The sequence below is a fragment of the Podarcis melisellensis genome, assembly GCF_964234715.1.
Source record: "Podarcis melisellensis genome assembly, chromosome: 5".
NCBI classification, from domain to species: domain Eukaryota; kingdom Metazoa; phylum Chordata; class Lepidosauria; order Squamata; family Lacertidae; genus Podarcis; species Podarcis melisellensis.
Genome location: NC_138537.1, coordinates 92,152,116 through 92,177,487, shown reverse-complemented (window position 1 = coordinate 92,177,487; position 25,372 = coordinate 92,152,116). Strand labels below are relative to the sequence as shown.

The window sequence follows — 25,372 nt, the reverse complement described above, 5'->3', positions numbered from 1 at the left end:
GCTGAAATTGTGACCGCGCGGCTTAGGGATTTTTTTAAAAAAAAGTTGTTCAGACGTCGAGGTCTAATTCTATTTCCGATGATAAAAACCTACCTGTTTCTACTGAAAAAACTTTCAGGGAATCGTTTGCAACAGTTTGGTACCATTTTTGAGCGAATTCCAGAACGTCAGATTTTTGATGAAATTGTGACCGCGCGGCTTAGGGATTTTTTTTAATAAAAGTTGTTCAGACGTCGAGGTCTAATTCTGCTTCCCATGATAAAAACCCACCTGTTTCCACCGAAAAACCTTTCAGGGGATCGTTTGCAATAGTTCAGCACCATTTTTGAATCAATTGCAGAACGTCAGATTTTTGCTGAAATTGTGACCGCGCGGCTTAGGGATTTTTTCAAAAAAAGGTTGTTCAGACGTCGAGGGCTAATTCTGTTTCCCATGATAAAAACCGACCTATTTCCACCGAAAAACCTTTCAGGGGATCGTTTTCAACAGTTTGGCACCATTTTTGAGTGAATTGCAGAACATCAGATTTTTGCTGAAATTGTGACCGCGCGGCTTAGGGATTTTTTCAAAAAAACTTGTTCAGATGTCGAGGTCTAAGTCTGTTTCCGATGATAAAAACCCACCTTTTTCAACCGAAAAACCTTTCAGGGGATCGTTTTCAACAGTTTGGCACCATTTTTGAGTGAATTGCAGAACGCCAGCTTTTTGCTGAAAATGTGACCGCGCGGCTTAGGGATTTTTTTTAAAAAAAGTTGTTCAGACGTCGAGGTGTAATTCAGTTTCCGATGATAATAACCCACCTGTTTCCACCGAAAAACCTTTCAGGGGATCGTTTGCAACAGTTCAGCACCATTTTTTGAAAGAATTACAGAACGGAAGATTTTTGCTGAAATTGTGACCGCGCGGCTTAGGGTTTTTTTTAAAAAAAAGTTGTTCAGACGTCGAGGGCTAATTCTGTTTCCCATGATAAAAACCCAGCTGTTTCCACTGAAAAACCTTTCAGGGGATCGTTTGCATTAGTTCAGCACCATTTTTGAATGAATTGCAGAACGTCAGATTTTTGCTGAAATTGTGACCGCGCGGCTTAGGGATTTTTTCAAAAAAAAGTTGTTCAGACGTCGAGGTCTAATTCTATTTCCGATGATAAAAACCTACCTGTTTCTACTGAAAAAACTTTCAGGGAATCGATTGCAACAGTTTGGTACCATTTTTGAGCGAATTCCAGAACGTCAGATTTTTGATGAAATTGTGACCGCGCGGCTTAGGGATTTTTTTTAATAAAAGTTGTTCAGACGTCGAGGTCTAATTCTGCTTCCCATGATAAAAACCCACCTGTTTCCACCGAAAAACCTTTCAGGGGATCGTTTGCAATAGTTCAGCACCATATTTGAATCAATTGCAGAACGTCAGATTTTTGCTGAAATTGTGACCGCGCGGCTTAGGGATTTTTTCAAAAAAAGGTTGTTCAGACGTCGAGGGCTAATTCTGTTTCCCATGATAAAAACCGACCTATTTCCACCGAAAAACCTTTCAGGGGATCGTTTTCAACAGTTTGGCACCATTTTTGAGTGAATTGCAGAACATCAGATTTTTGCTGAAATTGTGACCGCGCGGCTTAGGGATTTTTGCAAAAAAAAGTTGTTCAGACGTCAAGGTCTAATTCTGTTTCGGATGATAAAAACACACCGGTTTCCACCGGAAAACCTTTCAGGGGATCGTTTCCAACAGTTTGGCACCATTTTTGAGTGAATTGCAGAACGTCAGCTTTTTACTGAAAATGTGACCGCGCGGCTTAGGGATTTTTTTTAAAAAAAGTTGTTCAGACGTCGAGGTGTAATTCAGTTTCCGATGATAAAAACCCACCTGTTTCCACCGAAAAACCATTCAGGGGATCGTTTGCAACAGTTCAGCACCATTTTTGAAAGAATTACAGAACGGAAGATTTTTGCTGAAATTGTGACCGCGCGGCTTAGGGATTTTTTCAAAAAAAAGTTCTTCAGACGTCGAGGGCTAATTCTGTTTCCGATGAAAAAACCCAGCTGTTTCCACTGAAAAACCTTTCAGGGGATCGTTTGCATTAGTTCAGCACCATTTTTGAATGAATTGCAGAACGTCAAATTTTTGCTGAAATTGTGACGCGCGGCTTAGGGATTTTTTTTAAAAAAAGTTGTTCAGACGTCGAGGTCTAATTCTGTTTCCGATGATAAAAACCTACCTGTTTCCACTGAAAAAACTTTCAGGGAATCGTTTGCAACAGTTTGGTACCATTTTTGGGTGAATTGCAGAACGTCAGATTTTTGATGAAATTGTGACCGCGCGGCTTAGGGATTTTTTTTAATAAACGTTGTTCAGACCTCGAGGTCTAATTCTGCTTCCCATGATAAAAACCCACCTGTTTCCACCGAAAAACCTTTCAGGGGATCGTTTGCAATAGTTCAGCACCATTTTTGAATGAATTGCAGAACGTCAGATTTTTGATGAAATTGTGACCGCGCGGCTTAGGGATTTTTTCAAAAAAAGGTTGTTCAGACGTCGAGGGCTAATTCTGTTTCCGATGATAAAAACCCACCTGTTTCCACCGAAAAACCTTTCAGGGGATCGTTTTCAACAGTTTGGCACCATTTTTGAATCGATTGCAGAACATCAGATTTTTGCTGAAATTGTGACCCCGCGGCTTAGGGATTTTTTCAAAAAAAAGTTGTTCAGACGTCGAGGGCTAATTCTGTTTCCGATGATAAAAACCCACCTGTTTCCACCGAAAAACCTTTCAGGGGATCGTTTGCAATGGTTCAGCACCATTTTTGAATGAATTGCAGAACGTCAGATTTTTGCTGAAATTGTGACCGTGCGGCTTTGGGATTTGTTCAAAAAAACTTGTTCAGATGTCGAGGTCTAAGTCTGTTTCCCATGATAAAAACCCACCTTTTTCAACCGAAAAACCTTTCAGGGGATCGTTTTCAACAGTTTGGCACCATTTTTGAGTGAATTGCAGAACGTCAGATTTTTTCTGAAATTGTGACCACGCGGCTTAGGGATTTTTTCAAAAAAAGGTTGTTCAGACGTCGAGGGCTAATTCTGTTTCCCATGATAAAAACCCAGCTGTTTCCACTGAAAAACCTTTCAGGGGATCGTTTGCATTAGTTCAGCACCATTTTTGAAAGAATTACAGAACGGAAGATTTTTGATGAAATTGTGACCGCGCGGCTTAGGGATTTTTTCAAAAAAAGGTTGTTCAGACGTCGAGGGCTAATTCTGTTTCCGATGATAAAACCCACCTGTTTCCACCGAAAAACCTTTCAGGGGATCGTTTGCAATAGTTCAGCACCATTTTTGAATGAATTGCAGAACATCAGATTTTTGCTGAAATTGTGACCGCGCGGCTTAGGGATTTTTTCAAAAAAACTTGTTCACATGTCGAGATCTAAGTCTGTTTCCCATGATAAAAACCCACCTGTTTCCACCGAAAAACCTTTCAGGGGATCGTTTGCAATAGTTCAGCACCATTTTTGAATCAATTGCAGAACGTCAGATTTTTGATGAAATTGTGACCGCGCGGCTTAGGGATTTTTTTTAATAAAAGTTGTTCAGACGTGAGGTCTAATTCTGCTTCCCATGATAAAAACCCATCTGTTTCCACCAAAAAACCTTTCAGGGAATCGTTTGCAACAGTTCAGCACCATTTTTGAAAGAATTACAGAACGGAAGATTTTTGCTGAAATTGTGACCGCGCGGCTTAGGGTTTTTTCAAAAAAAAGTTGTTCAGACGTCGAGGGCTAATTCTGTTTCCCATGATAAAAACCCACCTGTTTCCACCGAAAAACCTTTCAGGGCATCGTTTTCAACAGTTTGGCACCATTTTTGAGTGAATTGCAGAACGTCAGATTTTTGCTGAAATTGTGACCGAGCGGCTTAGGGATATTTTCAAAAAAACTTGTTCAGATGTCGAGGTCTAAGTCTGTGTCCCATGATAAAAACCCACCTTTTTCAACCGAAAAACCTTTCAGGGGATCGTTTTCAACAGTTTGGCACCATTTTTGAGTGAATTGCAGAACGTCAGATTTTTTCTGAAATTGTGACCTCGCGGCTTAGGTTTTTTTTTTAAAAAAAAGTTGTTCAGACGTCAAGGTCTAATTCTGTTTCCGATGATAAAAACCCAGCTGTTTCCACTGAAAAACCTTTCAGGGGATCGTTTGCAATAGGTCAGCACCATTTTTGAATGAATTGCAGAATGTCAGATTTTTTCTGAAATTGTGACCGCGCGGCTTAGGGATTTTTGCAAAAAAAAGTTGTTCAGACGTCAAGGTCTAATTCTGTTTCGGATGATAAAAACACACCGGTTTCCACCGAAAAACCTTTCAGGGGATCGTTTCCAACAGTTTGGCACCATTTTTGAGTGAATTGCAGAACGTCAGCTTTTTGCTGAAAATGTGACCGCGCGGCTTAGGGTTTTTTTCAAAAAAAAGTTGTTCAGACGTCGAGGGCTAATTCTGTTTCCCATGATAAAAACCCAGCTGTTTCCGCTGAAAAACCTTTCAGGGGATCGTTTCCAAAAGTTTGGCACCATTTTTGAGTGAATTGCAGAACGTCAGCTTTTTGCTGAAAATGTGACCGCGCGGCTTAGGAATTTTTTTAAAAAAAAGTTGTTCAGACGTCGAGGTGTAATTCAGTTTCCGATGATAAAAACCCACCTGTTTCCACCGAAAAACCTTTCAGGGGATCATTTGCAATGGTTCAGCACCATTTTTGAATTAATTGCAGAACGTCAGATTTTTGCTGAAATTGTGACCGCGCGGCTTAGGGATTTTTTTCAAAAAAACTTGTTCAGATGTCGAGGTCTAAGTCTGTTTCCCATGATAAAAACCCACCTTTTTCAACCGAAAAACCTTTCAGGGGATCGTTTTCAACAGTTTGGCACCATTTTTGAGTGAATTGCAGAACGTCAGATTTTTTCTGAAATTGTGACCACGCGGCATGGGATTTTTTCAAAAAAAAGTTGTTCAGACGTCGAGGGCTAATTCTGTTTCCCATGATAAAAACCCAGCTGTTTCCACTGAAAAACCGTTCAGGGGATTGTTTGCATTAGTTCAGCACCATTTTTGAATGAATTGCAGAACGTCAGATTTTTGCTGAAAATGTGACCGCGCGGCTTAGGGATTTTTTTTAAAAAAAGTTGTTCAGACGTCGAGGTGTAATTCAGTTTCCGATGATAAAAACCCACCTGTTTCCACCGAAAAACCTTTCAGGGGATCGTTTGCAACAGTTCAGCACCATTTTTGAAAGAATTACAGAACGGAAGATTTTTGCTGAAATTGTGACCGCGCGGCTTAGGGTTTTTTTCAAAAAAAAGTTGTTCAGACGTCGAGGGCTAATTCTGTTTCCCATGATAAAAACCCAGCTGTTTCCACTGAAAAACCTTTCAGGGGATCGTTTGCATTAGTTCAGCACCATTTTTGAATGAATTGCAGAACGTCAGATTTTTGATGAAATTGTGACCGCGCGGCTTAGGGATTTTTTCAAAAAAAGGTTGTTCAGACGTCGAGGTGTAATTCAGTTTCTGATGATAAAAACCCACGTGTTTCCACCGAAAAACCTTTCAGGGGATCGTTTGCAATAGTTCAGTACCATTTTTGAATGAATTGCAAAACGTCAGATTTTTTCTGAAATTGTGACCTCGCGGCTTAGGTTTTTTTTTAAAAAAAAGTTGTTCAGACGTCAAGGTCTAATTCTGTTTCCGATGATAAAATCCCAGCTGTTTCCACTGAAAAACCTTTCAGGGGATCGTTTGCAATAGGTCAGCACCATTTTTGAATGAATTGCAGAATGTCAGATTTTTTCTGAAATTGTGACCGCGCGGCTTAGGGATTTTTGCAAAAAAAAGTTGTTCAGACGTCAAGGTCTAATTCTGTTTCGGATGATAAAAACACACCGGTTTCCACCGAAAAACCTTTCAGGGGATCGTTTCCAACAGTTTGGCACCATTTTTGAGTGAATTGCAGAACGTCAGCTTTTTGCTGAAAATGTGACCGCGCGGCTTAGGGATTTTTTTTAAAAAAAAGTTGTTCAGACGTCGAGGTGTAATTCAGTTTCCGATGATAAAAACCCACCTGTTTCCACCGAAAAACCTTTCAGGGGATCGTTTGCAACAGTTCAGCACCATTTTTGAAAGAATTACAGAACGGAAGATTTCTGCTGAAATTGTGACTGCGCGGCTTAGGGTTTTTTTCAAAAAAAAGTTGTTCAGACGTCGAGGGCTAATTCTGTTTCCCATGATAAAAACCCAGCTGTTTCCACTGAAAAACCTTTCAGGGGATCGTTTGCATTAGTTCAGCACCATTTTTGAATGAATTGCAGAACGTCAGATTTTTGCTGAGATTGTGACCGCGCGGCTTAGGGATTTTTTCAAAAAAAAGTTGTTCAGACGTTGAGGTCTAATTCTGTTTCCGATGATAAAAACCCAGCTGTTTCCACTGAAAAACCTTTCAGGGGATCGTTTGCAATAGGTCAGCACCATTTTTTAATGAATTGCAGAACGTCAGATTTTTTCTGAAATTGTGACCGCGCGGCTTAGGGATTTTTGCAAAAAAAAGTTGTTCAGACGTCAAGGTCTAATTCTGTTTCGGATGATAAAAACACACCGGTTTCCACCGAAAAACCTTTCAGGGGATCGTTTCCAACAGTTTGGCACCATTTTTGAGTGAATTGCAGAACGTCAGCTTTTTGCTGAAAATGTGACCGCGCGGCTTAGGAATTTTTTTTAAAAAAAGTTGTTCAGACGTCGAGGTGTAATTCAGTTTCCGATGATAAAAACCCACCTGTTTCCACCGAAAAACCTTTCAGGGGATCATTTGCAATGGTTCAGCACCATTTTTGAATTAATTGCAGAACGTCAGATTTTTGCTGAAATTGTGACCGCGCGGCTTAGGGATTTTTTCAAAAAAAGTTGTTCAGACGTCGAGGTCTAATTCTGTTTCGGATGATAAAAACCCACCTTTTTCAACCGAAAAACCTTTCAGGGGTTCGTTTTCAACAGTTTGGCACCATTTTTGAGTGAATTGCAGAACGTCAGATTTTTTCTGAAATTGTGACCACGAGGCTTGGGGATTTTTTCAAAAAAAAGTTGTTCAGACGTTGAGGTCTAATTCTGTTTCCGATGATAAAAACCCAGCTGTTTCCACTGAAAAACCTTTCAGGGGATCGTTTGCAATAGGTCAGCACCATTTTTTAATGAATTGCAGAACGTCAGATTTTTTCTGAAATTGTGACCGCGCGGCTTAGGGATTTTTGCAAAAAAAAGTTGTTCAGACGTCAAGGTCTAATTCTGTTTCGGATGATAAAAACACACCGGTTTCCACCGAAAAACCTTTCAGGGGATCGTTTCCAACAGTTTGGCACCATTTTTGAGTGAATTGCAGAACGTCAGCTTTTTGCTGAAAATGTGACCGCGCGGCTTAGGAATTTTTTTTAAAAAAAGTTGTTCAGACGTCGAGGTGTAATTCAGTTTCCGATGATAAAAACCCACCTGTTTCCACCGAAAAACCTTTCAGGGGATCATTTGCAATGGTTCAGCACCATTTTTGAATTAATTGCAGAACGTCAGATTTTTGCTGAAATTGTGACCGCGCGGCTTAGGGATTTTTTCAAAAAAAGTTGTTCAGACGTCGAGGTCTAATTCTGTTTCGGATGATAAAAACCCACCTTTTTCAACCGAAAAACCTTTCAGGGGATCGTTTTCAACAGTTTGGCACCATTTTTGAGTGAATTGCAGAACGTCAGATTTTTTCTGAAATTGTGACCACGCGGCTTAGGGATTTTTTCAAAAAAAGGTTGTTCAGACGTCGAGGGCTAATTCTGTTTCCGATGATAAAAACCCACCTGTTTCCACCGAAAAACCTTTCAGGGGATCGTTTGCAATAGTTCAGCACGATTTTTGAATCAATTGCAGAACGTCAGATTTTTGCTGAAATTGTGACCTCGCGGCTTAGGTTTTTTTTTTAAAAAAAGTTGTTCAGACGTCAAGGTCTAATTCTGTTTCCGATGATAAAATCCCAGCTGTTTCCACTGAAAAACCTTTCAGGGGATCGTTTGCAATAGGTCAGCACCATTTTTGAATGAATTGCAGAATGTCAGATTTTTTCTGAAATTGTGACCGCGCGGCTTAGGGATTTTTGCAAAAAAAAGTTGTTCAGACGTCAAGGTCTAATTCTGTTTCGGATGATAAAAACACACCGGTTTCCACCGAAAAACCTTTCAGGGGATCGTTTCCAACAGTTTGGCACCATTTTTGAGTGAATTGCAGAACGTCAGCTTTTTGCTGAAAATGTGACCGCCCGGCTTAGGGATTTTTTTTTTAAAAAAGTTGTTCAGACGTCGAGGTGTAATTCAGTTTCCGATGATAAAAACCCACCTGTTTCCACCGAAAAACCTTTCAGGGGATCGTTTGCAACAGTTCAGCACCATTTTTGAAAGAATTACAGAACGGAAGATTTCTGCTGAAATTGTGACTGCGCGGCTTAGGGTTTTTTTCAAAAAAATGTTGTTCAGACGTCGAGGGCTAATTCTGTTTCCCATGATAAAAACCCAGCTGTTTCCACTGAAAAACCTTTCAGGGGATCGTTTGCATTAGTTCAGCACCATTTTTGAATGAATTGCAGAACGTCAGATTTTTGCTGAGATTGTGACCGCGCGGCTTAGGGATTTTTTCAAAAAAAAGTTGTTCAGACGTTGAGGTCTAATTCTGTTTCCGATGATAAAAACCCAGCTGTTTCCACTGAAAAACCTTTCAGGGGATCGTTTGCAATAGGTCAGCACCATTTTTTAATGAATTGCAGAACGTCAGATTTTTTCTGAAATTGTGACCGCGCGGCTTAGGGATTTTTGCAAAAAAAAGTTGTTCAGACGTCAAGGTCTAATTCTGTTTCGGATGATAAAAACACACCGGTTTCCACCGAAAAACCTTTCAGGGGATCGTTTCCAACAGTTTGGCACCATTTTTGAGTGAATTGCAGAACGTCAGCTTTTTGCTGAAAATGTGACCGCGCGGCTTAGGAATTTTTTTTAAAAAAAGTTGTTCAGACGTCGAGGTGTAATTCAGTTTCCGATGATAAAAACCCACCTGTTTCCACCGAAAAACCTTTCAGGGGATCATTTGCAATGGTTCAGCACCATTTTTGAATTAATTGCAGAACGTCAGATTTTTGCTGAAATTGTGACCGCGCGGCTTAGGGATTTTTTCAAAAAAAGTTGTTCAGACGTCGAGGTCTAATTCTGTTTCGGATGATAAAAACCCACCTTTTTCAACCGAAAAATCTTTCAGGGGATCGTTTTCAACAGTTTGGCACCATTTTTGAGTGAATTGCAGAACGTCAGATTTTTTCTGAAATTGTGACCACGCGGCTTAGGGATTTTTTCAAAAAAAAGTTGTTCAGACGTTGAGGTCTAATTCTGTTTCCGATGATAAAAACCCAGCTGTTTCCACTGAAAAACCTTTCAGGGGATCGTTTGCAATAGGTCAGCACCATTTTTTAATGAATTGCAGAACGTCAGATTTTTTCTGAAATTGTGACCGCGCGGCTTAGGGATTTTTGCAAAAAAAAGTTGTTCAGACGTCAAGGTCTAATTCTGTTTCGGATGATAAAAACACACCGGTTTCCACCGAAAAACCTTTCAGGGGATCGTTTCCAACAGTTTGGCACCATTTTTGAGTGAATTGCAGAACGTCAGCTTTTTGCTGAAAATGTGACCGCGCGGCTTAGGAATTTTTTTTAAAAAAAGTTGTTCAGACGTCGAGGTGTAATTCAGTTTCCGATGATAAAAACCCACCTGTTTCCACCGAAAAACCTTTCAGGGGATCATTTGCAATGGTTCAGCACCATTTTTGAATTAATTGCAGAACGTCAGATTTTTGCTGAAATTGTGACCGCGCGGCTTAGGGATTTTTTCAAAAAAAGTTGTTCAGACGTCGAGGTCTAATTCTGTTTCGGATGATAAAAACCCACCTTTTTCAACCGAAAAACCTTTCAGGGGATCGTTTTCAACAGTTTGGCACCATTTTTGAGTGAATTGCAGAACGTCAGATTTTTTCTGAAATTGTGACCACGCGGCTTAGGGATTTTTTCAAAAAAAGGTTGTTCAGACGTCGAGGGCTAATTCTGTTTCCGATGATAAAAACCCAGCTGTTTCCACCGAAAAACCTTTCAGGGGATCGTTTGCAATAGTTCAGCACGATTTTTGAATCAATTGCAGAACGTCAGATTTTTGCTGAAATTGTGACCGCGCGGCTTAGGGATTTTTTCAAAAAAAGGTTGTTCAGACGTCGAGGGCTAATTCTGTTTCGGATGATAAAAACACACCGGTTTCCACCGAAAAACCTTTCAGGGGATCGTTTCCAACAGTTTGGCACCATTTTTGAGTGAATTGCAGAACGTCAGCTTTTTGCTGAAAATGTGACCGCGCGGCTTAGGAATTTTTTTAAAAAAAAGTTGTTCAGACGTCGAGGTGTAATTCAGTTTCCGATGATAAAAACCCACCTGTTTCCACCGAAAAACCTTTCAGGGGATCATTTGCAATGGTTCAGCACCATTTTTGAATTAATTGCAGAACGTCAGATTTTTGCTGAAATTGTGACCGCGCGGCTTAGGGATTTTTTCAAAAAAAGTTGTTCAGACGTCGAGGTCTAATTCTGTTTCGGATGATAAAAACCCACCTTTTTCAACCGAAAAACCTTTCAGGGGATCGTTTTCAACAGTTTGGCACCATTTTTGAGTGAATTGCAGAACGTCAGATTTTTTCTGAAATTGTGACCACGCGGCTTAGGGATTTTTTCAAAAAAAGGTTGTTGAGACGTCGAGGGCTAATTCTGTTTCCGATGATAAAAACCCACCTGTTTCCACCGAAAAACCTTTCAGGGGATCGTTTGCAATAGTTCAGCACGATTTTTGAATCAATTGCAGAACGTCAGATTTTTGCTGAAATTGTGACCGCGCGGCTTAGGGATTTTTTCAAAAAAAGGTTGTTCAGACGTCGAGGGCTAATTCTGTTTCCGATGATAAAAACCCACCTGTTTCCACCAAAAAACCTTTCAGGGGATCGTTTGCAACAGTTCAGCACCATTTTTGAAAGAATTACAGAACGGAAGATTTTTGCTGAAATTGTGACCGCGCGGCTTAGGGAATTTTTCAAAAAAAAGTTGTTCAGACGTCGAGGGCTAATTCTCTTTCCCATGATTAAAACCCACATATTTCCACCGAAAAACCTTTCAGGGGATCGTTTTCAACAGTTTGGCACCATTTTTGAGTGAATTGCAGAACATCAGATTTTTGCTGAAATTGTGACCGCGCGGCTTAGGAATTTTTTTAAAAAAAAGTTGTTCAGACGTCGAGGTCTAATTCTGTTTCCCATGATAAAAACCCACCTGTTTCCACCGAAAAACCTTTCAGGGGATTGTTTGCAACAGTTCAGCACCATTTTTGAAAGAATTACAGAACGGAAGATTTTTGCTGAAATTGTGACCGCGCGGCTTAGGGTTTTTTTCAAAAAAAAGTTCTTCAGACGTCGAGGGCTAATTCTGTTTCCCATGATAAAAACCCAGCTGTTTCCACTGAAAAACCTTTCAGGGGATCGTTTGCATTAGTTCAGCACCATTTTTGAATGAATTGCAGAACGTCATATTTTTGCTGAAATTGTGACCGCGCGGCTTTGGGATTTTTTTTAAAAAAAGTTGTTCAGACGTCGAGGTCTAATTCTGTTTCCGATGATAAAAACCTACCTGTTTCCACTGAAAAAACTTTCAGGGAATCCTTTGCAACAGTTTGGTACCATTTTTGAGTGAATTGCAGAACGTCAGATTTTTGATGAAATTGTGACCGCGCAGCTTAGGGATTTTTTTAAATAAAAGTTGTTCAGACGTCGAGGTCTAATTCTGCTTCCCATGATAAAACCCCACCTGTTTCCACCGAAAAACCTTTCAGGGGATCGTTTGCAATAGTTCAGCACCATTTTTGAATGAATTGCAGAACAACAGATTTTTGCTGAAATTGTGACCGCGCGGCTTAGGGATTTTTTCAAAAAAACTTTTTCAGATGTGGAGATCTAAGTCTGTTTCCCATGATAAAAACCCACCTGTTTCCACCGAAAAACCTTTCAGGGGATCGTTTGCAATAGTTCAGCACCATTTTTTGATTGAATTGAAGAACGTCAGATTTTTGCTGAAATTGTGACCGCGCGGCTTAGGGATTTTTTCAAAAAAAGGCTGTTCAGACGTCGAGGGCTAATTCTGTTTCCGATGATAAAAACCCACCTGTTTCCACCGAAAAACCTTTCAGGGGATCGTTTTCAACAGTTTGGCACCATTTTTGAGTGAATTGCAGAACATCAGATGTTTGCTGAAATTGTGACCGCGCGGCTTAGGGATTTTTTTAAATAAAAGTTGTTCAGACGTCGAGGTCTAATTCTGCTTCCCATGATAAAAACCCACCTGTTTCCACCGAAAAACCTTTCAGGGGATCGTTTGCAATAGTTCAGCACCATTTTTGAATCAATTGCAGAACGTCAGATTTTTGCTGAAATTGTGACCGCGCGGCTTAGGGATTTTTTCAAAAAAAAGTTGTTCAGACGTCGAGGGCTAATTCTGTTTCCGATGATAAAAACCCACCTGTTTCCACCAAAAAAACCTTTCAGGGGATCGTTTTCAACAGTTTGGCACCATTTTTGAGTGAATTGCAGAACATCAGTTTTTTGCTGAAATTGTGACCGTGCGGCTTAAAGATTTTTTCAAAAAAAAGTTGTTCACATGTCGAGATCTAAGTCTGTTTCCCATGATAAAAACCCACCTGTTTCCACCGAAAAACCTTTCAGGGGATCGTTTGCAATAGTTCAGCACCATTTTTGAATCAATTGCAGAACGTCAGATTTTTGATGAAATTGTGACCGCGCGGCTTAGGGATTTTTTCAAAAAAAGGTTGTTCAGACGTCGAGGGCTAATTCTGTTTCCGATGATAAAAACCCACCTGTTTCCACCGAAAAACCTTTCAGGGGATCGTTTGCAATAGTTCAGCACGATTTTTGAATCAATTGCAGAACGTCAGATTTTTGCTGAAATTGTGACCGCGCGGCTTAGGGATTTTTTCAAAAAAAGGTTGTTCAGACGTCGAGGGCTAATTCTGTTTCCGATGATAAAAACCCACCTGTTTCCACCAAAAAAACCTTTCAGGGGATCGTTTTCAACAGTTTGGCACCATTTTTGAGTGAATTGCAGAACATCAGATTTTTGCTGAAATTGTGACCGTGCGGCTTAAAGATTTTTTCAAAAAAAAGTTGTTCACATGTCGAGATCTAAGTCTGTTTCCCATGATAAAAACCCACCTGTTTCCACCGAAAAACCTTTCAGGGAATCGTTTGCAATAGTTCAGCACCATTTTTGAATCAATTGCAGAACGTCAGATTTTTGCTGAAATTGTGACCGCGCGGCTTAGGGATTTTTTCAAAAAAAGGTTGTTCAGACGTCGAGGGCTAATTCTGTTTCCGATGATAAAAACCCACCTGTTTCCACCGAAAAACCTTTCAGGGGATCGTTTGCAATAGTTCAGCACCATTTTTGAATCAATTGCAGAACGTCAGATTTTTGCTGAAATTGTGACCGCGCGGCTTAGGGATTTTTTCAAAAAAAAGTTGTTCAGACGTCGAGGGCTAATTCTGTTTCCGATGATAAAAACTCACCTGTTTCCACCAAAAAAACCTTTCAGGGGATCGTTTTCAACAGTTTGGCACCATTTTTGAGTGAATTGCAGAACATCAGATTTTTGCTGAAATTGTGACCGTGCGGCTTAAAGATTTTTTCAAAAAAAAGTTGTTCACATGTCGAGATCTAAGTCTGTTTCCCATGATAAAAACCCACCTGTTTCCACCGAAAAACCTTTCAGGGGATCGTTTGCAATAGTTCAGCACCATTTTTGAATCAATTGCAGAACATCAGATTTTTGCTGAAATTGTGACCGCGCGGCTTAGGGATTTTTTCAAAAAAAGTTGTTCAGACGTCGAGGTCTAATTCTGTTTCGGATGATAAAAACCCACCTTTTTCAACCGAAAAACCTTTCAGGGGATCGTTTTCAACAGTTTGGCACCATTTTTGAGTGAAATGCAGAACGTCAGATTTTTTCTGAAATTGTGACCACGCGGCTTAGGGATTTTTTCAAAAAAAGGTTGTTCAGACGTCGAGGGCTAATTCTGTTTCCGATGATAAAAACCCACCTGTTTCCACCGAAAAACCTTTCAGGGGATCGTTTGCAATAGTTCAGCACGATTTTTGAATCAATTGCAGAACGTCAGATTTTTGCTGAAATTGTGACCGCGCGGCTTAGGGATTTTTTCAAAAAAAGGTTGTTCAGACGTCGAGGGCTAATTCTGTTTCCGATGATAAAAACCCACCTGTTTCCACCAAAAAACCTTTCAGGGGATCGTTTGCAACAGTTCAGCACCATTTTTGAAAGAATTACAGAACGGACGATTTTTGCTGAAATTGTGACCGCGCGGCTTAGGGATTTTTTCAAAAAAAGGCTGTTCAGACGTCGAGGGCTAATTCTGTTTCCGATGATAAAAACCCACCTGTTTCCACCGAAAAACCTTTCAGGGGATCGTTTTCAACAGTTTGGCACCATTTTTGAGTGAATTGCAGAACATCAGATTTTTGCTGAAATTGTGACCGCGCGGCTTAGGGATTTTTTTAAATAAAAGTTGTTCAGACGTCGAGGTCTAATTCTGCTTCCCATGATAAAAACCCACCTGTTTCCACCGAAAAACCTTTCATGGGATCGTTTGCAATAGTTCAGCACCATTTTTGAATCAATTGCAGAACGTCAGATTTTTGCTGAAATTGTGACCGCGCGGCTTAGGGATTTTTTCAAAAAAAAGTTGTTCAGACGTCGAGGGCTAATTCTGTTTCCGATGATAAAAACCCACCTGTTTCCACCAAAAAAACCTTTCAGGGGATCGTTTTCAACAGTTTGGCACCATTTTTGAGTGAATTGCAGAACATCAGTTTTTTGCTGAAATTGTGACCGTGCGGCTTAAAGATTTTTTCAAAAAAAAGTTGTTCACATGTCGAGATCTAAGTCTGTTTCCCATGATAAAAACCCACCTGTTTCCACCGAAAAACCTTTCAGGGGATCGTTTGCAATAGTTCAGCACCATTTTTGAATCAATTGCAGAACGTCAGATTTTTGATGAAATTGTGACCGCGCGGCTTAGGGATTTTTTCAAAAAAAGGTTGTTCAGACGTCGAGGGCTAATTCTGTTTCCGATGATAAAAACCCACCTGTTTCCACCGAAAAACCTTTCAGGGGATCGTTTGCAATAGTTCAGCACGATTTTTGAATCAATTGCAGAACGTCAGATTTTTGCTGAAATTGTGACCGCGCGGCTTAGGGATTTTTTCAAAAAAAGGTTGTTCAGATGTCGAGGGCTAATTCTGTTTCCGATGATAAAAACCCACCTGTTTCCACCAAAAAAACCTTTCAGGGGATCGTTTTCAACAGTTTGGCACCATTTTTGAGTGAATTGCAGAACATCAGATTTTTGCTGAAATTGTGACCGTGCGGCTTAAAGATTTTTTCAAAAAAAAGTTGTTCACATGTCGAGATCTAAGTCTGTTTCCCATGATAAAAACCCACCTGTTTCCACCGAAAAACCTTTCAGGGAATCGTTTGCAATAGTTCAGCACCATTTTTGAATCAATTGCAGAACGTCAGATTTTTGCTGAAATTGTGACCGCGCGGCTTAGGGATTTTTTCAAAAAAAGGTTGTTCAGACGTCGAGGGCTAATTCTGTTTCCGATGATAAAAACCCACCTGTTTCCACCGAAAAACCTTTCAGGGGATCGTTTGCAATAGTTCAGCACCATTTTTGAATCAATTGCAGAACGTCAGATTTTTGCTGAAATTGTGACCGCGCGGCTTAGGGATTTTTTCAAAAAAAAGTTGTTCAGACGTCGAGGGCTAATTCTGTTTCCGATGATAAAAACCCACCTGTTTCCACCAAAAAAACCTTTCAGGGGATCGTTTTCAACAGTTTGGCACCATTTTTGAGTGAATTGCAGAACATCAGATTTTTGCTGAAATTGTGACCGTGCGGCTTAAAGATTTTTTCAAAAAAAAGTTGTTCACATGTCGAGATCTAAGTCTGTTTCCCATGATAAAAACCCACCTGTTTCCACCGAAAAACCTTTCAGGGGATCGTTTGCAATAGTTCAGCACCATTTTTGAATCAATTGCAGAACATCAGATTTTTGCTGAAATTGTGACCGCGCGGCTTAGGGATTTTTTCAAAAAAAGTTGTTCAGACGTCGAGGTCTAATTCTGTTTCGGATGATAAAAACCCACCTTTTTCAACCGAAAAACCTTTCAGGGGATCGTTTTCAACAGTTTGGCACCATTTTTGAGTGAATTGCAGAACGTCAGATTTTTTCTGAAATTGTGACCACGCGGCTTAGGGATTTTTTCAAAAAAAGGTTGTTCAGACGTCGAGGGCTAATTCTGTTTCCGATGATAAAAACCCACCTGTTTCCACCGAAAAACCTTTCAGGGGATCGTTTGCAATAGTTCAGCACGATTTTTGAATCAATTGCAGAACGTCAGATTTTTGCTGAAATTGTGACCGCGCGGCTTAGGGATTTTTTCAAAAAAAGGTTGTTCAGACGTCGAGGGCTAATTCTGTTTCCGATGATAAAAACCCACCTGTTTCCACCAAAAAACCTTTCAGGGGATCGTTTGCAACAGTTCAGCACCATTTTTGAAAGAATTACAGAACGGAAGATTTTTGCTGAAATTGTGACCGCGCGGCTTAGGGAATTTTTCAAAAAAAAGTTGTTCAGACGTCGAGGGCTAATTCTCTTTCCCATGATTAAAACCCACATATTTCCACCGAAAAACCTTTCAGGGGATCGTTTTCAACAGTTTGGCACCATTTTTGAGTGAATTGCAGAACATCAGATTTTTGCTGAAATTGTGACCGCGCGGCTTAGGGTTTTTTTCAAAAAAAAGTTCTTCAGACGTCGAGGGCTAATTCTGTTTCCCATGATAAAAACCCAGCTGTTTCCACTGAAAAACCTTTCAGGGGATCGTTTGCATTAGTTCAGCACCATTTTTGAATGAATTGCAGAACGTCAGATTTTTGCTGAAATTGTGACCGCGCGGCTTAGGGATTTTTTTTAAAAAAAGTTCTTCAGACGTCGAGGTCTAATTCTGTTTCCGATGATAAAAACCTACCTGTTTCCACTGAAAAAACTTTCAGGGAATCGTTTGCAACAGTTTGGTACCATTTTTGAGTGAATTGCAGAACGTCAGATTTTTGATGAAATTGTGACCGCGCAGCTTAGGGATTTTTTTAAATAAAAGTTGTTCAGACGTCGAGGTCTAATTCTGCTTCCCATGATAAAAACCCACCTGTTTCCACCGAAAAACCTTTCAGGGGATCGTTTGCAATAGTTCAGCACCATTTTTGAATGAATTGCAGAACAACAGATTTTTGCTGAAATTGTGACCGCGCGGCTTAGGGATTTTTTCAAAAAAACTTTTTCAGATGTGGAGATCTAAGTCTGTTTCCCATGATAAAAACCCACCTGTTTCCACCGAAAAACCTTTCAGGGGATCGTTTGCAATAGTTCAGCACCATTTTTTGATTGAATTGAAGAACGTCAGATTTTTGCTGAAATTGTGACCGCGCGGCTTAGGGATTTTTTCAAAAAAAGGCTGTTCAGACGTCGAGGGCTAATTCTGTTTCCGATGATAAAAACCCACCTGTTTCCACCGAAAAACCTTTCAGGGGATCGTTTGCAATAGTTCAGCACCATTTTTGAATCAATTGCAGAACGTCAGATTTTTGCTGAAATTGTGACCGCGCGGCTTAGGGATTTTTTCAAAAAAAAGTTGTTCAGACGTCGAGGGCTAATTCTGTTTCCGATGATAAAAACCCACCTGTTTCCACCAAAAAAACCTTTCAGGGGATCGTTTTCAACAGTTTGGCACCATTTTTGAGTGAATTGCAGAACATCAGATTTTTGCTGAAATTGTGACCGTGCGGCTTAAAGATTTTTTCAAAAAAAAGTTGTTCACATGTCGAGATCTAAGTCTGTTTCCCATGATAAAAACCCACCTGTTTCCACCGAAAAACCTTTCAGGGAATCGTTTGCAATAGTTCAGCACCATTTTTGAATCAATTGCAGAACGTCAGATTTTTGCTGAAATTGTGACCGCGCGGCTTAGGGATTTTTTCAAAAAAAGGTTGTTCAGACGTCGAGGGCTAATTCTGTTTCCGATGATAAAAACCCACCTGTTTCCACCGAAAAACCTTTCAGGGGATCGTTTGCAATAGTTCAGCACCATTTTTGAATCAATTGCAGAACGTCAGATTTTTGCTGAAATTGTGACCGCGCGGCTTAGGGATTTTTTCAAAAAAAAGTTGTTCAGACGTCGAGGGCTAATTCTGTTTCCGATGATAAAAACCCACCTGTTTCCACCAAAAAAACCTTTCAGGGGATCGTTTTCAACAGTTTGGCACCATTTTTGAGTGAATTGCAGAACATCAGATTTTTGCTGAAATTGTGACCGTGCGGCTTAAAGATTTTTTCAAAAAAAAGTTGTTCACATGTCGAGATCTAAGTCTGTTTCCCATGATAAAAACCCACCTGTTTCCACCGAAAAACCTTTCAGGGGATCGTTTGCAATAGTTCAGCACCATTTTTGAATCAATTGCAGAACATCAGATTTTTGCTGAAATTGTGACCGCGCGGCTTAGGGATTTTTTCAAAAAAAGTTGTTCAGACGTCGAGGTCTAATTCTGTTTCGGATGATAAAAACCCACCTTTTTCAACCGAAAAACCTTTCAGGGGATCGTTTTCAACAGTTTGGCACCATTTTTGAGTGAAATGCAGAACGTCAGATTTTTTCTGAAATTGTGACCACGCGGCTTAGGGATTTTTTCAAAAAAAGGTTGTTCAGATGTCGAGGGCTAATTCTGTTTCCGATGATAAAAACCCACCTGTTTCCACCGAAAAACCTTTCAGGGGATCGTTTGCAATAGTTCAGCACGATTTTTGAATCAATTGCAGAACGTCAGATTTTTGCTGAAATTGTGACCGCGCGGCTTAGGGATTTTTTCAAAAAAAGGTTGTTCAGACGTCGAGGGCTAATTCTGTTTCCGATGATAAAAACCCACCTGTTTCCACCAAAAAACCTTTCAGGGGATCGTTTGCAACAGTTCAGCACCATTTTTGAAAGAATTACAGAACGGAAGATTTTTGCTGAAATTGTGACCGCGCGGCTTAGGGATTTTTTCAAAAAAAGGCTGTTCAGACGTCGAGGGCTAATTCTGTTTCCGATGATAAAAACCCACCTGTTTCCACCGAAAAACCTTTCAGGGGATCGTTTTCAACAGTTTGGCACCATTTTTGAGTGAATTGCAGAACATCAGATTTTTGCTGAAATTGTGACCGCGCGGCTTAGGGATTTTTTTAAATAAAAGTTGTTCAGACGTCGAGGTCTAATTCTGCTTCCCATGATAAAAACCCACCTGTTTCCACCGAAAAACCTTTCATGGGATCGTTTGCAATAGTTCAGCACCATTTTTGAATCAATTGCAGAACGTCAGATTTTTGCTGAAATTGTGACCGCGCGGCTTAGGAATTTTTTCAAAAAAAAGTTGTTCAGACGTCGAGGGCTAATTCTGTTTCCGATGATAAAAACCCACCTGTTTCCACCAAAAAAACCTTTCAGGGGATCGTTTTCAACAGTTTGGCACCATTTTTGAGTGAATTGCAGAACATCAGTTTTTTGCTGAAATTGTGACCGTGCGGCTTAAAGATTTTTTCAAAAAAAAGTTGTTCACATGTCGAGATCTAAGTCTGTTTCCCATGATAAAAACCCACCTGTTTCCACCGAAAAACCTTTCAGGGGATCGTTTGCAATAGTTCAGCACCATTTTTGAATCAATTGCAGAACGTCAGATTTTTGATGAAATTGTGACCGCGCGGCTTAGGGATTTTTTCAAAAAAAGGTTGTTCAGACGTCGAGGGCTAATTCTGTTTCCGATGATAAAAACCCACCTGTTTCCACCGAAAAACCTTTCAGGGGATCGTTTGCAATAGTTCAGCACGATTTTTGAATCAATTGCAGAACGTCAGATTTTTGCTGAAATTGTGACCGCGCGGCTTAGGGATTTTTTCAAAAAAAGGTTGTTCAGATGTCGAGGGCTAATTCTGTTTCCGATGATAAAAACCCACCTGTTTCCACCAAAAAAACCTTTCAGGGGATCGTTTTCAACAGTTTGGCACCATTTTTGAGTGAATTGCAGAACATCAGATTTTTGCTGAAATTGTGACCGTGCGGCTTAAAGATTTTTTCAAAAAAAAGTTGTTCACATGTCGAGATCTAAGTCTGTTTCCCATGATAAAAACCCACCTGTTTCCACCGAAAAACCTTTCAGGGAATCGTTTGCAATAGTTCAGCACCATTTTTGAATCAATTGCAGAACGTCAGATTTTTGCTGAAATTGTGACCGCGCGGCTTAGGGATTTTTTCAAAAAAAGGTTGTTCAGACGTCGAGGGCTAATTCTGTTTCCGATGATAAAAACCCACCTGTTTCCACCGAAAAACCTTTCAGGGGATCGTTTGCAATAGTTCAGCACCATTTTTGAATCAATTGCAGAACGTCAGATTTTTGCTGAAATTGTGACCGCGCGGCTTAGGGATTTTTTCAAAAAAAAGTTGTTCAGACGTCGAGGGCTAATTCTGTTTCCGATGATAAAAACCCACCTGTTTCCACCAAAAAAACCTTTCAGGGGATCGTTTTCAACAGTTTGGCACCATTTTTGAGTGAATTGCAGAACATCAGTTTTTTGCTGAAATTGTGACCGTGCGGCTTAAAGATTTTTTCAAAAAAAAGTTGTTCACATGTCGAGATCTAAGTCTGTTTCCCATGATAAAAACCCACCTGTTTCCACCGAAAAACCTTTCAGGGGATCGTTTGCAATAGTTCAGCACCATTTTTGAATCAATTGCAGAACATCAGATTTTTGCTGAAATTGTGACCGCGCGGCTTAGGGATTTTTTCAAAAAAAGTTGTTCAGACGTCGAGGTCTAATTCTGTTTCGGATGATAAAAACCCACCTTTTTCAACCGAAAAACCTTTCAGGGGATCGTTTTCAACAGTTTGGCACCATTTTTGAGTGAATTGCAGAACGTCAGATTTTTTCTGAAATTGTGACCACGCGGCTTAGGGATTTTTTCAAAAAAAGGTTGTTCAGACGTCGAGGGCTAATTCTGTTTCCGATGATAAAAACCCACCTGTTTCCACCGAAAAACCTTTCAGGGGATCGTTTGCAATAGTTCAGCACGATTTTTGAATCAATTGCAGAACGTCAGATTTTTGCTGAAATTGTGACCGCGCGGCTTAGGGATTTTTTCAAAAAAAGGTTGTTCAGACGTCGAGGGCTAATTCTGTTTCCGATGATAAAAACCCACCTGTTTCCACCAAAAAAACCTTTCAGGGGATCGTTTGCAACAGTTCAGCACCATTTTTGAAAGAATTACAGAACGGAAGATTTTTGCTGAAATTGTGACCGCGCGGCTTAGGGAATTTTTCAAAAAAAAGTTGTTCAGACGTCGAGGGCTAATTCTCTTTCCCATGATTAAAACCCACATATTTCCACCGAAAAACCTTTCAGGGGATCGTTTTCAACAGTTTGGCACCATTTTTGAGTGAATTGCAGAACATCAGATTTTTGCTGAAATTGTGACCGCGCGGCTTAGGGTTTTTTTCAAAAAAAAGTTCTTCAGACGTCGAGGGCTAATTCTGTTTCCCATGATAAAAACCCAGCTGTTTCCACTGAAAAACCTTTCAGGGGATCGTTTGCATTAGTTCAGCACCATTTTTGAATGAATTGCAGAACGTCAGATTTTTGCTGAAATTGTGACCGCGCGGCTTAGGGATTTTTTTTAAAAAAAGTTCTTCAGACGTCGAGGTCTAATTCTGTTTCCGATGATAAAAACCTACCTGTTTCCACTGAAAAAACTTTCAGGGAATCGTTTGCAACAGTTTGGTACCATTTTTGAGTGAATTGCAGAACGTCAGATTTTTGATGAAATTGTGACCGCGCAGCTTAGGGATTTTTTTAAATAAAAGTTGTTCAGACGTCGAGGTCTAATTCTGCTTCCCATGATAAAAACCCACCTGTTTCCACCGAAAAACCTTTCAGGGGATCGTTTGCAATAGTTCAGCACCATTTTTGAATGAATTGCAGAACAACAGATTTTTGCTGAAATTGTGACCGCGCGGCTTAGGGATTTTTTCAAAAAAACTTTTTCAGATGTGGAGATCTAAGTCTGTTTCCCATGATAAAAACCCACCTGTTTCCACCGAAAAACCTTTCAGGGGATCGTTTGCAATAGTTCAGCACCATTTTTTGATTGAATTGAAGAACGTCAGATTTTTGCTGAAATTGTGACCGCGCGGCTTAGGGATTTTTTCAAAAAAAGGCTGTTCAGACGTCGAGGGCTAATTCTGTTTCCGATGATAAAAACCCACCTGTTTCCACCGAAAAACCTTTCAGGGGATCGTTTGCAATAGTTCAGCACCATTTTTGAATCAATTGCAGAACGTCAGATTTTTGCTGAAATTGTGACCGCGCGGCTTAGGGATTTTTTCAAAAAAAAGTTGTTCAGACGTCGAGGGCTAATTCTGTTTCCGATGATAAAAACCCACCTGTTTCCACCAAAAAAACCTTTCAGGGGATCGTTTTCAACAGTTTGGCACCATTTTTGAGTGAATTGCAGAACATCAGTTTTTTGCTGAAATTGTGACCGTGCGGCTTAAAGATTTTTTCAAAAAAAAGTTGTTCACATGTCGAGATCTAAGTCTGTTTCCCATGATAAAAACCCACCTGTTTCCACCGAAAAACCTTTCAGGGGATCGTTTGCAATAGTTCAGCACCATTTTTGAATCAATTGCAGAACGTGAGATTTTTGATGAAATTGTGACCGCGCGGCTTAGGGATTTTTTCAAAAAAAGGTTGTTCAGACGTCGAGGGCTAATTCTGTTTCCGATGATAAAAACCCACCTGTTTCCACCGAAAAACCTTTCAGGGGATCGTTTGCAATAGTTCAGCACGATTTTTGAATCAATTGCAGAACGTCAGATTTTTGCTGAAATTGTGACCGCGCGGCTTAGGGATTTTTTCAAAAAAAGGTTGTTCAGACGTCGAGGGCTAATTCTGTTTCCGATGATAAAAACCCACCTGTTTCCACCAAAAAAACCTTTCAGGGGATCGTTTTCAACAGTTTGGCACCATTTTTGAGTGAATTGCAGAACATCAGATTTTTGCTGAAATTGTGACCGTGCGGCTTAAAGATTTTTTCAAAAAAAAGTTGTTCACATGTCGAGATCTAAGTCTGTTTCCCATGATAAAAACCCACCTGTTTCCACCGAAAAACCTTTCAGGGGATCGTTTGCAATAGTTCAGCACCATTTTTGAATCAATTGCAGAACATCAGATTTTTGATGAAATTGTAACCGCGCGGCTTAGAGATTTTTTCAAAGAAAGGTTGTTCAGACGTCGAGGGCTAATTCTGTTTCCGATGATAAAAACCCACCTGTTTCCACCGAAAAACCTTTCAGGGGATCGTTTGCAATAGTTCAGCACGATTTTTGAATCAATTGCAGAACGTCAGATTTTTGCTGAAATTGTGACCGCGCGGCTTAGGGATTTTTTCAAAAAAAAGTTGTTCAGACGTCGAGGGCTAATTCTGTTTCCGATGATAAAAACCCACCTGTTTCCACCAAAAAAACCTTTCAGGGGATCGTTTTCAACAGTTTGGCACCATTTTTGAGTGAATTGCAGAACATCAGATTTTTGCTGAAATTGTGACCGTGCGGCTTAAAGATTTTTTCAAAAAAAAGTTGTTCACATGTCGAGATCTAAGTCTGTTTCCCATGATAAAAACCCACCTGTTTCCACCGAAAAACCTTTCAGGGGATCGTTTGCAATAGTTCAGCACCATTTTTGAATCAATTGCAGAACGTCAGATTTTTGCTGAAATTGTGACCGCGCGGCTTAGGGATTTTTTCAAAAAAAGGTTGTTCAGACGTCGAGGGCTAATTCTGTTTCCGATGATAAAAACCCACCTGTTTCCACCGAAAAACCTTTCAGGGGATCGTTTGCAATAGTTCAGCACGATTTTTGAATCAATTGCAGAACGTCAGATTTTTGCTGAAATTGTGACCGCGCGGCTTAGGGATTTTTTCAAAAAAAGGTTGTTCAGACGTCGAGGGCTAATTCTGTTTCCGATGATAAAAACCCACCTGTTTCCACCAAAAAACCTTTCAGGGGATCGTTTGCAACAGTTCAGCACCATTTTTGAAAGAATTACAGAACGGAAGATTTTTGCTGAAATTGTGACCGCGCGGCTTAGGGAATTTTTCAAAAAAAAGTTGTTCAGACGTCGAGGGCTAATTCTCTTTCCCATGATTAAAACCCACATATTTCCACCGAAAAACCTTTCAGGGGATCGTTTTCAACAGTTTGGCACCATTTTTGAGTGAATTGCAGAACATCAGATTTTTGCTGAAATTGTGACCGCGCGGCTTAGGGTTTTTTTCAAAAAAAAGTTCTTCAGACGTCGAGGGCTAATTCTGTTTCCCATGATAAAAACCCAGCTGTTTCCACTGAAAAACCTTTCAGGGGATCGTTTGCATTAGTTCAGCACCATTTTTGAATGAATTGCAGAACGTCAGATTTTTGCTGAAATTGTGACCGCGCGGCTTAGGGATTTTTTTTAAAAAAAGTTGTTCAGACGTCGAGGTCTAATTCTGTTTCCGATGATAAAAACCTACCTGTTTCCACTGAAAAAACTTTCAGGGAATCGTTTGCAACAGTTTGGTACCATTTTTGAGTGAATTGCAGAACGTCAGATTTTTGATGAAATTGTGACCGCGCAGCTTAGGGATTTTTTTAAATAAAAGTTGTTCAGACGTCGAGGTCTAATTCTGCTTCCCATGATAAAAACCCACCTGTTTCCACCGAAAAACCTTTCAGGGGATCGTTTGCAATAGTTCAGCACCATTTTTGAATGAATTGCAGAACAACAGATTTTTGCTGAAATTGTGACCGCGCGGCTTAGGGATTTTTTCAAAAAAACTTTTTCAGATGTGGAGATCTAAGTCTGTTTCCCATGATAAAAACCCACCTGTTTCCACCGAAAAACCTTTCAGGGGATCGTTTGCAATAGTTCAGCACCATTTTTTGATTGAATTGAAGAACGTCAGATTTTTGCTGAAATTGTGACCGCGCGGCTTAGGGATTTTTTCAAAAAAAGGCTGTTCAGACGTCGAG

At 40.2% G+C, this 25,372-nt stretch overlaps 1 protein-coding gene across 3 annotated transcripts in view; it reads right to left on the bottom strand.

The window, feature by feature from the left end:
• SPON2 (spondin 2) overlaps nucleotides 1–25,372 on the bottom strand; it is a 594,586-nt gene that overhangs the window by 266,695 nt on the left and 302,519 nt on the right. The window lies entirely within an intron of this gene.